This window comes from Nuphar pumila, chromosome 14, assembly GCF_984573655.1.
Source record: "Nuphar pumila chromosome 14, dmNupPumi1.hap1.1, whole genome shotgun sequence".
Taxonomy (NCBI): domain Eukaryota; kingdom Viridiplantae; phylum Streptophyta; class Magnoliopsida; order Nymphaeales; family Nymphaeaceae; genus Nuphar; species Nuphar pumila.
Window position 1 is genome coordinate 77,706,871 of NC_143262.1, and position 18,141 is coordinate 77,725,011.

Sequence of the window (18,141 nt, forward strand, 5' to 3'; positions counted from 1 at the left end):
ATTCTTATATTATTATTTATGTGATAAAAAATAGTAAAAAAATATTGATTTGAAATCAATTTAAGATGCTGAATTTTTTGTTAAACCGCCCAAACACATTACATTTAAAAATATTGCCATTCAATCACTCATAAGAGAAATTTATTGATATATGAGATAGTCCCATTAAATTTTGAACCATTTAAATCATTGTTCAAAAATAGACAATTAATAGTCAATGATTATTGAATTAAAAAGACAAGTAGCCCTTGAGATCTCGAAAACATCAGCCCTTATAGCCTCCTCCAGCATCCTGCTCTCGCTCCACAGATCACATACTTTTTGAAAAATATTTTATTTTGAAAGCATGAGACTTTGAAGAGTCTCAGTGAGATTCACATAGCTAATGCAAGATACAATACATAAAGTTTGCATAATAAGCATTAATCACCAAAGAACTACATTCAACATCTAATAGGCAGATAAACGATTTTACAGGATATTCATGCATTCATGATTCTAAAAATATATACAAGTATAATATAACAATTTCAAGCATACATAACTGCATTCTAAAAGAAATTGAGGTATTCAATAATATGCATGAATCTACATAATCATATAAATATAAATAAAAGTACAAAAAAGTAAAGTGAGCAAGTATTTTATATTCCATTTGATTACCAAAAGTTTATTGGGTGTGTGCAGGACCAACACAAAACAGACTAGACTACTCGAGTGTTTATTATGCTATGTATTTTAATTTCTCAAGTAAATGACTGAGTCGTCTCTCCCAAGAGTGGATTCAGGTTATGAGAAGTAGCGACGTGCTCAGAGAGAATTTACTCGAGAGCATGGCTTCATGCCATAACAATGATCATGATCACTCACTTTTGCTGAAGTCTCAGGAACATGCCCACCTGGGATATAAAAAACAGTCTTGGTCCTCTTAAATTCTCCAGGCTAGGGGATCGTCGAAGTATTGACCCTTGCAGCATAATAAGAAAGAAAAGGCCAAGAGAGTTTCATACTGCCTACGTTCTCTAAGGTATACCACCATCTATTCTGATTCAACATACCTCGGTAAAGGTATACCCGAAAATATAGCTCAGGGTTATCTTTATTAATTAGGTCATAGGTATTTACCATTTAGGCTAGTGCATTGTCATCTCATTATTCTCTCTTTAGAACTCTAAATTAATATTTTATCGAGCACCTAAGTACCCATGCAATCACCTTAAGGGATTTATATCATTCTGCATACATTTTACAACTGATACATCTCAAAGCATAACATGCATTCTCATAAGCAATGAATCATGTCAACATGTTATTCAATAATTTATTCATGTAGTATCACATAATTTTAATATTTAAAAATAAGCATGCATCATTATCATAAATATGAATCAATCTGTGAACCACAGTTCTATATCACTGCCAAATTATTTAGGCCTCGTGTCTAGAGTAGCCTGAAACATTACAACTAAAACATTTTTGTTAAATCACAATGTCACCAACATGTTCATATATATTTTTCACATACTTTGCAAATACAATCATGTTCATGCTCAATTTATCATGAAACTAAATATGTTTAAGCTCTCATAAATGAATTTACTCATAGATCTCAAATACAATTTATGTAAAAGTCTATTTCTAAGAAATAGGGCATCCTTACACTATAACTATAACTTATCAATTGTGATCGAACTCACCTCTATCATAAATATTCATATCAGATCTGGTGTAATTCAAAACTATATTTGTGAAAAGTTTAAAGAAAATAACAAAACATAATTAAATCTACAAACCCGACTTTCTCGATAAAAGCTCTCATAAACCCTTATCGAGCAAATTGACATGACTCCAATTAATGTCTTAATTTTACAGTAACTCAAATCATATCAAACCTGATTAAAATATCCATGATATCATATTGAATCAAGAAATCCACTACAACTAACCCATAATAAAAAAATACATAAGTCGATTTCTCCGATCCAGGCCCCCATAAGCCCAAATCGAAAAGGCTTATATGTTTTTAATTATGTTCAGTTGTAGCCATGCTTAATCAATAAAAATACACATAACTTAATTTAGTTCATGCTATACATAACTTGAAAAAATCATATTTTAACAATATATGCATTTGAAAGAATCAAAATCCAAGAAAGAGCTCAAAACCCTAAATCGATTTATGAGAAATTGATGTTTTGATTCTCTTAAACACAAACCATTACATCTTTATTAAGTCAATCATGAATTCAGATATTGAACAAGCTAAACATGCTGAATATAATCATATAAATAAAAATATTGTTTTGAAATCAACCAAAATAATTAATTTACAAGACAATCAAGATTTGATAATATATTTCAATTACAACTAGCATAAATTCAAACTCAAATATTTCTATGGGTTTAGCCCTTTGTTTATAATTCAATAGGGTCTATTAACACTGATAATATGCAGTATATATAAAAAAAACATTAAAACCATAAGATCCAAATACATTACTAATTAATTACTAACACAAGTCATCAAGAAAATTTGGATCCCTAATGACCTATTTTTATCATATAAAATCACAATATTTTTACTGTGGTTGTCCGTAACTATTAAGAATATAACTCAATAAACCAATCTAAAAAATAATGAGTACAAAAATAATTAAAAATATTTTATGAAACCCTGTTCTGATAGAGTTTCAATCCAGAATCTGTAAACTACAAGATTTTCATCAGATTAAAGATTTTCTTGAAATTTATAGAAATTATTTTTGGCAAAACCCTTTTTATACAGTCTTCTATTATATGTTAGAATTCACCCAAATTTTTTATAAAATATACGAAGTTGTTTTGCTTGGACGTTTTTACCTTTAATGAGAGTTGGGTTAAAACAATCCTGTAACCAGAGTCAGAAATTGGAGCTTTGTTAGAATGAACGTTTATCTCTCAATACAGGTCCAAATAAGGTAAAACAAGATTCTAAAATCAAAATCAAGATACGTAGATTAACCCAATATTTTTATTTATATTTTTTGGGCTAATATTAAAAAAGATATCAATTTATTTTTAAAACTGGCCGAGAATAACATACCAGTCATCTCAAACTTAGGTTTCTCAAAAAATATTTTTGTTAAAAATCTTCTTAAGACCATAAAACCTTTGAAAACTCAATATTTTAGATTTAATCAGATGTAATATGGGTTAACTTATGAACATCACCATAATAATCAAGTTATGACTTAATCTAATACGAACCAACAAAGAAAACCTATTTAGGCATGCTTTTCAAAATCGTTTTTATGAAAAACTCATGATTCCTTATTTGTGAATCCAAATAATGATTTCTTCATAAAGAAAAATGTGTATAACAAGTCCAGACATATAGATATACTTCTGAAAATAAATATGATTCATATATGTATGCTTGATGTACGTAAAAAGCATCTACTACATAAATCTTACTTGAAAAATCAATAGATCCTTAAGACAAAGTAGAAATTGAGTAGTTCTATCTCTACACTACCACAACCACTAAAGTTTGCACATGTTTAATGGCTGCATACACTACTCTAAACCTCCTAGATGTTTTTAGGAGAAGAGGAAAATAAAGAACAAAAAGGAGAGAGAGAGAGAGATTCTGAAGAAAATGAGAAGTACATATAGCCTCTCTACAATTCCTAACACAGTTAAGAAATGACTCTCCCTCTCGAAAATTGCGTGGAGGAGGAGAAAAGTTCTTTTTAAAACAAATATTATCTTCTAGACTCATACCTCTCTAGTTATTTGTTTTTTTCTCAAATTTATTTAATTAGGATTATTAGGTTTGACTATTCAACAACTAACCTTAAAATTTTTAACTAATATTAACTCTTCAAGAGGTGTGGGACATTCCACCTTCTTTAAACTCTTAATTAGTGATTTAATTAAATTTTTTAATTAAAAATCTTAATTATCACTTTTATTTTATTTATTTGTCTGAATTAAAACTAGATATTATTTTAATTCATATAGACTCCTGGATCCAAATGGGGATCCATATAGGACGTCCCTACGAGGGTCCACTTTATAACCATTGGGTCCAATAAATATTTAAAATTGAATCCAATCCAAACAATACCCCAGATCTATATTGGATCCAAATGTCAATTTTAGATCTAGAACCGAAGTCTAAGATCTAAAACCACTCTAACTCGTTTAGTCTTTATACCTTAGCTTTTTTAATTATTCTTGAAATATTTTTCATAACTTGAGACAAAAGTTCATAATTAATCAAAATAAAAAAATAAAGAAAATCAAGAATTCACAATTATAGTTACAAATACACCAATAATTTATTATTTATTCATTTTATTTATCAAGAAAAAATCTCAGGTTTTACAACGAGTAGGTCTCAGATTGACAACTTTTAGACAAGCCTGCATCAAGAAGTTCAAAATCTTTTTTGCAATTAGGGGTCAAAGAGTGAGCCCTAAGGTTGTCTTCCATTCATGGACTTTCCTAGACAATGACACCATATCCTGCCCTGTCTCATTCACGAACAACCTTAGACAAAGATGACAGACACCACTTTTTTGTTGTGTTTTTTTTTTTCAATTGTCCAGGGTGTTCTGTCCTCCCCTGTTCAAAGGAGGGTGAAACTTTCCCAAACACGAAAAAGCATTCCAGACGTGCTTTTTTAACAGCGTCCCACCATCTGTGTGTGCCGTGTTTGCGTGGGTGCATGCGAGCCCCACACATTGTGCGGACGGCGGCAACACCACCGGCAATCAAACGCCCCTTAATAGAAGTTTCCCCTGATAATATCGTGATTTTCTTAGCCGCTGTCTTCAGCCGAAGCGGCTAACTAATTATGGGGCAAAATCCATTATGGTCATTTACTTTACTGATTATTCTAGTGATAACAGTTCCATATATTATTAAAATTGATGAAGAGACACTTTGTGCGCGTTCCATACTTTGTTTTTTTCAGGGTGTCACCAGCTAACCCACTAAGTCTGAGGCTTCTCATTGGAGGGTACGTGCCCACATTGATCAGACAGTACTGATTGTTGTGCTGCCCAAAATGGTGGTTGGTCAGAAATGGATAAAGAGAATTTTGGTGCAGGACAGCCCTAAAATGTTTGGCAGGCAGCCCTAAAGTTTCGTGCAATGACATGTAATTGAAGGGACAGGAAATAGAAAAATGAAGGTGAGAGATTTCCAATGCTCATAGTTAACAAAACTACATGACTTTTTTAAATGATAAACCAAAAATAAAACAAATAAATTGAAATTCCACATTTTCACAATGCTAAAGAAAAAACCCTCTAAAGAGAACATTTTAGAACTTAAAAGTTGCACTCTGTCTGATCGTATCTCAAGTTTGAATCATATTTAGTCATAGATATGAATCCTATTGTTTTTGTCCTAATTGATTTTCTAAGTAAATATTTGATACTAATGAAAGTACCCAAATGGTTGAGTTAGAAATTATAGGTGCAAGTTGTGTCAACTCAATCTGGCCACATAAATATATTCAATATACTTTGTTTGCCAAGGATCAGACCTTGGTCGTTTTTTCTTGACATAAGAATAATACCATTTGATTCTTTTGAATCCCTTTAGGTATATGTCATAATAACATGATTCAAAATTCAATTTTCACTAAATAAATCATGTGACTCACATTTGTAAGGTTCGATCTATAAAAATATTTAAAAAATGATTTTTGTTAAAAAGTTCCATACCTTCATTGGTACCAAATATTTACGAGAAAAATTAAGATTAATATTTAGTGGTATTGAAGGCGCGGAACCATATGTTCAAGCTTCGTCGACTCAATCTGACCACATAGCTGTGTTCAACATAACTTGTTTGATAAGGATCAAACCATTTGATCATGTTATTTTGATCTAAAAGTATAAGTTTTTGAGTCATAAAATTTTAGTGCATTGTGGCCGGTTCTTCAAGCCCTTAAAAAACATATTTACATGTCACATCACATTATTGAATACCCGTTTTGTGCTAAACAAACCTTGTAGATCACATCCATAAAGTCTGATCTAAAAAAAATCTCAAAAAATATTAGATATTGAGTTGTAAAAGTTTTGAACTATTAAGGCTGTTGTCCTGATCCATTCACTTACCCACTATGATCAGGATTGATTGGACATTGTGATAAACTCAAATCTCTTATCCCATTTCCTAGATAACTAGGGTGCATTGAAAGCTACATTCCTCTCACATCTAAAATGTGAACAAGTTCACCTTTTTGGAATGCTATTTCAAATCAACCAAGACCCTCAAATGTTCCAAATTTTGCATTTGGTTCTGCCCCAACATACCATATGCTTAAGGCACTGCCAATGGACAAGCTACAAACAGTGGCCACTTTGTTTCTTGTGTTGGCACCGTCTAGTGACCCAGTGTCTGTCAATATGTTTGCTAGATTCAACTGCTTGAAAAGGTTCCATGCATTAATGCTACCACAGATCTATCCCATTGTCAAGGTAGGGCCTCGTGCATAGTTGGCAAACTCGTGACTCGGAGTGGGATCGCTCAACCCTTGACTCACGAGTCAGCGGATCGATTCAGTAACTCAGACGAGTTAGGATTATGCATTTTTTAGTGTTAAGATATGAAAAAAAAAATCAAAATTCATATAGTATAATCACTAAATTTAGCACATGACATCAATGACTAAGCTATATTAGTATTCAACTATACATAATTGTTAATATTTATTATTTAAAAACATATACTTCTTTATAACAAGTATTCTTTTTTATAAAAATTATGTATTAAAATCACAAAATGCATAAAAAAATACATAAGAGGCATGTGGATCGGCAGTCCTGAATCGGTGACCCAGTTGGGGTCTGATCCGGGTTTGAGAACTGTGGCATCCTGGATTGACTTTACTCTGTTGGCAATGTTTCTTGTGGTGTTGCGATCACATGTTTATGGGGCCTTCCTATCATTCATGACATAATTGTTATGAAAACAGAGAAGGCTGTCCATTGTAAAGACCATGAGGTCCTTGTGATTGAAACAGGAATGGAAACAAGAAGCCCTTCCTAAGATCTGATCAGGTGATCCGCCAAATAACTTTTAGAAAACTGATTTGGCATCCTGGCCTTCTACAATATGCACAAAGACCATGAGATCCTTGTGAGATGAATCAATGGACGGTAAAGATGTCAAATCAATTTGACACATCACCCTGCTCTCCCCCTTTGTTGTGTGATCCGAAATACTACTTACAATGATGCCAGAGAGTTTCTGATAGTGCCGGTGAACCAGATGACCACGACAAGAGAATCTGAGATGGAGGACTTGTAGTATATCTCCAGATCTGGGAAAAAAAAGAAGCGAGCATACCTGACACGTAATTAAAATGAAATGAAGAGGGAGGGGGACTGACCATGGAGCACTCTGGTCTTCCATGGCGGGCCCCTGAGGGTGCTTGGCGAGATCTCACTCAAAACGTGAACCCAGTCTAAATCCTTACATTATCCACAACTAAGTCCAATATATCAAAGTAAAACTAGTGTTTGGATGTGATTATATGCCTATAATCAAGAAAATAAGGTTGGATTTTAGGAATATATTATACCCTATGAAAAAAATGACAGTTTTTTTTTTTTAATAAGAAGGAAAACGTTTCATTAAATGAAAGAGCCAGGGGCCTACGATAAGGTTGCCGACATTGAAAGAACATAATAGTGCTACAAACGAAGGAGAAACTTGAAGTAGATGATTGAGAAAATCCGGCACCTACTTAGAAGCAAACATACGCCACCCAGGTGGGGGGCGTAACCCAGCTGGGTCAGTTACACAGAGGAGAGGGCAGTTACCCCCCTCTCTCTCTCCCACTTATGGAAAGTGGGGAGAGAGAGAAGAGGGAAACGCCTCTCAAAGAAGGCAAGAGAGGGGCCCATGGCTATACCCCTCTCTCCCCTGTCGATTTTGGCAGAGAGAGAGAGAGAGAGAGAGAGAGAGAGAGAGAGAGAGAGGCCGGGGAGACAAGGAGCGCCACCGTCCGCAGACCATGTACGTTGATTCTCCCATTTTTTTTTGTAAAAAAAGCGAAGCCGACAACCGTGTGGTTGCTGGCGACTACAAAAGTGCAGCCTGTCCCTGCCGCCCAAAACGGCAAGGCACAAAGGGGGGTTCCCTTTGTCCTCACAACCAACAGGTCGCCAGGAAAAAAAATGGTAAGGGCAGGGTCGAACCCTACTACCTGCCGCTCTCAGTGAGGAGGCACAGAGGGGTTCGTCTCCTCTACTACCTTCACCGTCGGCAACTGAGTTGTTGGCCTACTATTACGAAAAAAAATAAGAACATTGGGCAGACAATCATCGACAATCGGTGATTGTCGATGATGCCACCACGTTCATGGTGGAAGACGGGAGGGGTTCACCCTGCAGCAGTCACCGGTAACCGCAGTTGAGAAGGGAGGAGAGACAAAGAGTCGACTCTCTATCTTGACCCTAAGTGATCGGGAAGACTCAGTCTGCACATAATAGCAGACCGAGTCGGCCAAGCCGCTCGGTTTGAGTACGACCCAGACCGAGTCGGGTCAGTAGCTAACCGCGCTGACTCAGTTTGGGTGTGCCCAGACCGAGTCAGAAAAAAATAAGACCAACCGACTCGATCTGGCGGTGGTTCAGACCGAGTCAGGCAAGAACGGAAAAAAATGATAGATCGACTCGGTCTAGACAACTGAGTCGGGCTTGTTTTTTGGCAGATCGACTCGATCTGGACAGACCGAGTCAGGTCTATTTTCTTTGGCAGACCGACTTGGTCTGGACAGATCGAGCTGGGTCTATTTTTCTGCTGACCGACTCAGTCTGGATAAACTGAGTCGGGTCTGCTGTTATAAGACTGACTCGTTCTGGACGGAGTCAGCCCAACCTTTGGGACAGACCAACTCAGTCTAAATCGGGTCGACCATGTTTTAGAATATATATATATACAATATAGACATGTGTACAAAGCATGGCAAAAATTGAGATGGTAAAGACTTCGATTTTTCTAATACGAGTCAGATCTAAGTTTGGATCTGAATTGGATCCAAGCTCAGATCGGATCTCGTATACATATAGTAGATCCAAAACAAACTGGATCCATTTGGGTTTAGTTCAAATCTAAGTCCTTTGCATTGTTGATACGACACTCGTACCAAATCTATCATGAAAAGATTTGGATCAATCGTACCTGATCCATGATCCAGTCTAGTTTATATTTGAAAAACTTGAATGCTCCTTATTAGAATAAGATTTGGAATTGGATTTAGAACTCAATCAACAGATCCAGTTAAACTAAATATGAACTATAGTGGATGCGAATTTGGTGTGGTATAAAGATAAAATAAATCTGGAAAAAAATACATAAACCTAGGGATGATCAAAGAGTAAAAAGACCATTTTGCCCTTAATATGCCCAATTAGTAAATGAGATATAACTTTTTATCCCAATATCAGATTCAAGTGATTTTTAGATCCTTGAATTATTCTCTTTGAGTAGAATCCAATAGTAGGAGATATGATGATAAACTTTAAGAAAATAGAGTCAGAGTTTGACATTAAGGCCTAAGAGTATTTTCATAATTTTTTACAAAGATGAGACTTTAAATGATGATGTGAGATTTTTGTTTATTTCTGATCAGAACTTGCAAGAAGGCTAAGGTTATTTTTTAGATTTGGAATTTAAGCGTTACAAGTAAGTGAATATTTGCAAATTCCTCCTTAATTAAATAAAACATATATTGGTTTGTTTAGACATCTTGCAATATGATTTCATGTATTATAAATATGCTAGTTTTATCATATTTTAAATAGAACAACTGTTTAGCATGCTTAGAAATCTATGACCTTGATGTTCAATATGATGCTTAAATATGATGATACATGCTACATGTTTCTTGATTTACGACATGATTTAAATTATCAATGTATCCTGTGTGGAGATAATCATGACATTACTGCATGTAAAATGTTGTTAAAGATTGATGTATGACTTTGAGAAATGAGTGTAGGGTTTCAGAGTTTCAAGATATAATATGTCTTGAGAATGTCATACTTATGCCTTGGGAGGGGCATTGTAAATGTTGTGACTTAGTGAGTTGACTCTGTGGTGGGATGTTATTCTTATATACATGACATGTGTTTACATGTTAAAAATAGTTAGTAAACATATATTGATGATTGTATAAAATATTAACATCAAGAAATGAAAGTCAAAAGAATAATGTACATAGGATAACAATACAGAGCATGATAAAGAACTTTACTAGGTGAGACATGGTCTAGGGCATTGTTTGGGGTGTTTACCTCATTTGTACCTTAGAATTTGCTCAGAAATTCTTAGATGACCCTTAGAGGTTAAAAACATTGCCCACTAGACACATGTAGGATGTAGCATGAACCACAAAACTTTAGGGGCATGTATACATCTTCGACACCTTGGGGGCAGGTATAGTCTCTCGAGCTCTTTGGCTAGCTACCGATGAGCACTTTGTAGCTTTTGACTTGCAATTGGCGAGCAACTACAACACTTATGAGTCCATAGTCTGAGCCAGTTTGGACTATGGTGTTATGAGTGCTTTATATGTCTGGTCAACACCATAGACTCTAAGTTGTCTACATGGGTTGCTACACCCAAGGAGGCTTTTTTCGAAATAGCTAATTAGAGTAGAATGTGAATGTCTACTTTGAGAATGATGATAAAATCTATAAACAATATGTGTTCCTAGTTAGCAAACTAAACTATGATTAGTAGCTTAGAGCTCACTACAATTGTAACAGTCATGTCTAATTTGTAAATATGGACTTACTGAGTTGTAAACTCACCCCCTCTCTTGGTTACAATTGTAAGTTTATGAACTGCTGCCAACCGAAGGAATTGACCGTGGATTTGACTCAACTGCCACCAAACTTCTCAGCATTTGAAGTATTAGTCATTTTATATATTTTTTATTTTGCTTATATAATTGTAACACTTTTATTTGGATGGTAACAATTGTTGTTGATGGATGTATGTGCCTTTAGTTCTTAAGAAAAAAAAATGAGTCATGGTTTTTAAGGTTATTTTGATAATTTCTCTCTGAAAACTAATGTGCACGAACTTGGGTTCGAGAGTCCCTGATTTGGGTCGTTACACATACCACATACATCAAAGATAATGTGTTTACAAATACTTTCAAAAGGCTAGATTTGTCCTAGATGCAATCTCTATTTCCTTTCCTTTCATAGTAAATACTAAGTTTTGTGATCAATCAACACCTCCAAACAAAAGCTCCCTTCTTCGAACTTAAAAGAAATTTAGGACCAAGCATGAGATCCTAACTCCAAGAGACTGAATGTACTTGTAGGATGATATCTCCTCAGAACTTGTGAAAAAAACTTATGAAAACACATTCCTAGAACAAATGAATGCATGATTCTTCTTGGGAGCAACAAAGATAACATACACTTGTGAGGTGTATTCCCCTTTTTCTGATAAAATCTTGTGGGTTAACCCTTTTTTATATCACCAACCAACCAAAGCCCTTTGATCATGAGATATGTCATTAAGAAGACACATACATTTTGAACAAGGAACACACATACACAAGAAACACTAATTTTAATACGGTTCAATCAGCTTGACCTACATCCATAGATAAACATACACTCTCAATTTACACAAATAGGAGTGTGCCTCTTTATTTATAAAATCTTTTATGTATGAGTTACATTTAGATGAGAGTAATCTATTATTTAAACTCTTGAGTCATTATTGAGATGAGTCCTTTCTCTTGTAAGAGAGTCCTACTTAGTTCAAACTTTTTCTCACAAGCCTTTTTAATAGAAAGCTTCATGGAAGGATATGTAGAGGCATGTAGGGACTCTTGTACATTCCTTCCTAATGAGGACTCTTGAACGTTCCTTCCTGATGATGACTCTTGGATGTCTCCTTGAAATTTGTACCAAATCATTGATTTCAAATTTGACCTTGGATCTTTTGTCTTAACATACCCCCTCATGTCAATCTCCATGAGGTTGAGATTCTTTTTGAAGTGATTAAACTTTGGGTCACCCAATGGTTTGGTTAGGATGCTTGCAACTTGATCTTGAGAAAAAATAAGCTGAATTTTAATTTTTCAATTAAAAACCTTTTTTTGTACAAAATGATAATCAATTTTGATGGGTTTAGTATGCGCATGAAAGACGGGATTTCCAACAATATATATAGCACATAGGTTATCACACCTTTAAACTGAAACACCATATGGAAGAACATCCAATTTTGGCATTAGTTGTTTGAGCCAAACAAGTTCAGATACAACACTTGCAACAACCTTATATTATGCTTTCGTACTGGATTTGGCAATTGTATGCGGTTTGGCAGAGCTCCAAGACAATAATTTTGTTTTCATATAGGTTAAATAACCTCCTATAAATTTGTAATCATCTACGCACCCTTCCTGATGTACTATTTTTGAAATGTATTTTAAAGATGTATTTTGATAAAATTATTTGTAAAAGTTAGCCACCAAATTATAAAAACCAACTCTCACTAGTGTGAGAACCGGTTTGAACTCAATGAACGGTCTTTGATAAACTTATTATTTCAATCAATGCTATGCTTATTGCCTTAAAAGAAAAAATAAAAGTAATTAAAATTCAACAATCAAATGTTTAAGATCTTATTATAACCGAATCAAGCTGAGATGAAATTAATTATATGTCTTGAATGTGGCCAAAAGGCCCTAATTAACTAGAAATTAAAAAATTAAAAAAATAAAAAAATATAGCTTTTCGCCTTTCAATCTTTCAATGGTGATCTGAATCCACTTCACTTCAGCATAATGCACTTTGTGAATAGCGTCCACCTGCAAAACACTAAAAAAAATATGAAAAATGCAAAATCTACACTAATGGGGTTAGCACACGAAATTACAATTATGTCATTCATATTCCAGAATTTTCTATCAAAATAGGTTTCTATAATTTAGCAGAAAAGGATATCAATCGGATTCGAATCCTTCTAAAAATTTACAGAGATGATTCTAGCACATATAAAAAGAGAATCCAATTTACGAAATTAAAAAATTCTATGTGAAACTCCAATTACAACTAACTGAACAGTAACTAAGAAAAACAAGAATTCTACTATCATTTATCTGACAGCTTCTTGTATCTGATTGTGTCAGTATAGAAAAATGAATTAAAAATGGATTAAAATTTCCAAATTAAAACTAGATTCATCAAGGAATCCAATCCACTTTACGAATTCAAATTTGGAGTTAAGGATCTTTAGGTAATTGAAAAACAAAATATAGAAAAATAATAGGAAACTACATAACAATAATTATGAGATTTCTGGACAGGTCACCAAAAAAGTCTGTGACAGGCCATGAAATTGAATTTGAGCTTGCTGAATTTTTTCAGAGAGAAAGTAGATTTAAGCAAGAAACAAATCCAATTTATGGATCTCAATTTGGATTTCGAAAACTCGATTTATGCTAAAAACAAAATGAAGCAGAAAATCAGAAAAACAAAACTCTAGAATTAACGATTTTCACACTTTGATCCATTGAATTGGATTAAAGAATGAGTAATTCAAAATTCATTGAATAAAATCTAATTCCTAAATCAACTAATGATAGAATTGAAATCACAAAACAAGAATCAAATTACAGAAATTAAATCAAAACTATTTTTTTAGATTCAATTGAGGAATTGGAATTGATTTTTGCTAATTCCAACAAAAATCAATTGAGATCTATTCTTTTTTTTAAATGAAATGAAAATGCAATTGAGGAAAAAACAAAAACAATGCATAAACTGAAAATTATAGAATTAAAATTCTAATCTAAAACAAAGATTATCAAGATCAAATAATAGAAATTGCAAATCAATTGGTGTTTTAAAGATTAAACACTTGTTAACCCCAAAATCGTCAATTGAGATCTAATTTTCATATTTTTCAATTAAAAATTCAGATAAAGAACATGAACAAAAATTGAAATTACAGAATTAAAATACTACAAATTCAAAAGAACAAAAATAAAAAAGAAATAAAAAAGGGGAAAACACGCAAATGTGTGTTAGAGGGGGTAGAAGAGAGTGAGCTCACCGATTTTCCCCGATCTGACGATCTCTTTTGGTCTTGGTTGAGAAAAGAGTGATCTCCACCTCTCTTGATGTGGAGCACTACCTTCGGATCAGACCTCCATACTCAGATCTTAAGTGAGAAAAGAAGAAGAAGGAGAAAGAAAGAATGAAGAAGAAAAAGAAGTTTTGAGAAAAGGAAAATTGCATGAGAAGAAAAAGAGGAGGGAAAAGGAGAGAAGGGTTGAACGTGAATTGGGCTAGAGATCCCTTTTCATGCCCCCATTATGATTATTTATAGCCACTTAAAAATTATAAATTAAGTCCTATTATTTTCTTAATATTCAAAATGCTACCTAATCTACTTGAAAATAAAAATGACAAGTTGGTGCCATTTGAGAGGGGTTTTTTGGAAATTTAAAAAGTGGATTTGGGTTGGAGTGTTTACTGAACACATTAGCATTGGATCCAAGATCCAATTAATGTGTTTTGGATTGGATCATGATCCAAATTACCTTGGGATTCACTTCAAAACTGTAAAATGGACATAACTTCCTCGTTTTAACTTTGAATTCCACAAGATTCAAACCATAGCTTCTTTATTCCTGAAACATCATAAGCATGAAATGTAAACCAATAAAAGACACTTAAATGTATGATTTATGTATAAATTATAAATGCATTGTCATGCATTATCACTGCCCAATTAACATAAAAAAACACAAATAACTATAAAGAAGAGGACTTCCTGATATGTCAATCAAAATTAATGGTCCATTTGAGATAACACAAGATTCTTTTCACACAAGCCCAATGATCCTGATTTGGTTCATGCATAAACTGACATACTTTATTGACTGAATTTACAATATCAGGTTTGATAAAAGTGATATATTGTAAGGTGCAAACTATGCTCTTGTATTGGGTGGCGTTTTCTAATAACGTTCCTCCATGCTTGGATAAAATCATATTTGGTGCAGTTGGAGTAACAATTGGTTTACAATCTATCATCTATGTTTTGAGAAAGAGATCTAAAACAAATTTTCTCTAATAAAACATAATTTATGAGGCTTCATGAGCAACTTCTATTCCAAAGAAGCAGTGTAGAGGGCCCAAAACTTTGATAGAAAATTCATACTAAAAATTTTGTATAATCTGCTTAATATTTTTACACAAATTGCATGTAACAATAATATCATCAATGTAAACCAAAACAAACATATGTATACCCTTTTTATGACAGATAAACAAGGACATATCATACTTTGATTTAGTGATCCTCAACTTTTCTAAATAGACATGTAGTCTTTTAAACCACATTCTAAGAGCCTATTTTAAACTGGTGTTCCCTTTAGCAATGTATTTTTAAAGGTTGTTTTTATGAAAAAAGTTTATAAAAGTTGGTCACCAAATTTAAAAATCCAACTCTCACAAGTAGTGCGAACCGAGATCGAACACGAGGAACAGGTTGATACAATTTCATATTCCACTCAAAGCAAATTATTTATTGCCTTAAAAAGAAAAATTAAACTAATTAAGAGTACTTACAAAATGAGAATTAAAGGATTATTACAAACCCCAAATGATGCTAAAATTGAAATTAATTACAAAACTCAAATATGTCCAAAAAGGTCCTAATTAACTAAGAATTGAAAATGCTAAAAATACTAAAAAAGGAACTTCTTCACTTCAACTTCAAATCCACTTCATTTCTATCATATGGAATCAGTAAATAGTGCCTTCTCTTGCAAAAATAATACAAAAATACATAAAATACAAAATATACACTAATTTGAACTTCTACTTGAAATTACAATTCAACCACTAGCTATTACAGAAATTCTTGTCAGAACAAGTTTCTGTAATTCGACAGAATCGTATAGCAATTGGATTTCAATCTTTCTCAAAAATTTTAGATATATTCTAAAAGTATTAATGAAGATAATCCAATTTACATAATTGAAAAATTCAAAGTAGAACTTGAATTATTAATAGATGAACAACAATTTCAAAATTGTAGAAGTTGAAGCTTCAAGAATTTAACAAATTTAGTCTAGCAAAATAGATTGAAAATGAATGAAAATTTCACAAAAGAATTTAGATTAATTCATGAATCCAATCCATTTTACGGATTCAAATTTGGATTCTGAAAACTTCAAATATAATAAAAACAAAAACAAAAACTAAAAAAAATACAATAAATGAAAGTTGCAGAAAATAGAGATACCAAAATATATGTCCGGAAAAAGCTCAAAACAACCCATCAATCAGACTTCGATCGCGCTGAATTTTTGCAGAGAGAAACTAAACTCAATCACAAATTAGATCCAATTTACGGATCGTGATTTGGATTCCGAAATCTCCAGATATAATAAAAACAAAAACTATAAAAAATCAAGAAAAATGAAATTCCAGAATTTCAGAATTTCACACTTTGATCTATTGCATTAGATCAAAGGATGAAATTAGAAATTCGTGAAAATGAGATCTAATCATTTAATCACTTAACTAATCTAAATCTAAATGATCTAACACAATTAAAATTGTAGAATTATGAGATTAACTAAAAGAAATCAAAAGATCAAAATAAACTACAAATATAAATCCATGCAATTCTTTGCATGGATAAAAAAAAGAGAGGTAAAAGAAGATTCACCAATTTCTCGAGAATTCGATTGATGTTCAACCAAAAAGATATGGAACTTCACTCCGGATTGGGCTCCAAGCATTCCTCCATTGCTAAATTAGAAAGAAGAAAGGAAAAAGAAGAAGAAGAAGAAGAAGAAAAATAAGAAGAAAGAGAAGAGAAAGAAGAGGAAAACAAAAGAGAAAAATCTTGGAAACTAAAGAAGGGAAAAGAGAGAGAAGTGAGGGCTGAAGTGAAAGGGGTCTTCAACCAACCATGATGTCATCTGAGCCCTTATATTCTCTCTTACTAGTCATGCCATGATCTTTAGAGGTGACGTGATGTGTGACCCTTGTGTCTAGGTGTCATGCTAAATCATGCATGTTATTCAGAGTAATGACCACAAATGCTTTTGGAATATCATAGCATGTGTGGGCAGTATGATTGCGGCGACTACAAAATAACAAATTATCTATCATTATCTCTGTTGTGGTTAGCCAGGAGGAGACTGACATCTGCCTCGACTAGTTGCAACACCTTTTTCATGACCTCTCTAGGTAAAGAAGATTGTAGTGGATGAATCTTATTGTGAATATTGCTTATTTATCATCTATAACTTTTTTTAATTTAGCAAGAGTTCATAAATTTTTACAAAAGAGAGCAACAAATTATAAGTGAAAATCAAAGTAATAAAACTTTCATAGTCGCTAGAGAGACCATTCAACATATAGTGAATCAAATTTTCATCAGATATAGATCTACACACATCACATAATAAGTCCAAGAAATTTGATATGGTTCAGATACTCTACCATACTCTTATTCTTTCTTAGCATCCTGAATGTTCTTCTTTACTTGGAGGATTCATACACTAGACTGAAAGGAGTTAGATCACTCCAACGTGATTTAGGCCTCATGCATAGATAAAATACGTATGATCAGACCTAGAATATACTTTAACATTTGCATAAATCTAACTAAGGGCCAACTAATCTACCCATTTTTATACCATAAACTTTGGATTTGGTTTCACCTCTTTTCCTTCTGTAATGAATTGATTGGGAACATGATAAGAACCATCCACGTATTTTATCAAATCCAGAGAACATAACTGACTCCATTTGTGATCTTCATAAGAGATATTTATGTTGATCAAGCTTGATGACACTAACAAAGAAATCTAGATTCGACACGAGGGAAGAGAGACTCGAGAAAGATAAAGCTAACTTGCCATGAAATCACGACCAACAGAAGATGGACTTCACATGCAAAAAAATCATCGTAGAACATATGGCTTTGATACTATGTTAAAAAAGCACACACATCTTGAACATGGAACACACACACAGGAAACACTAATTTTAATATAGTTTGGTCAGCTTAACCTACATCCATGAAGAAACACACCTCAATTCAAGTAGAGAGGAGTGTGGCTCTCTTTATTTA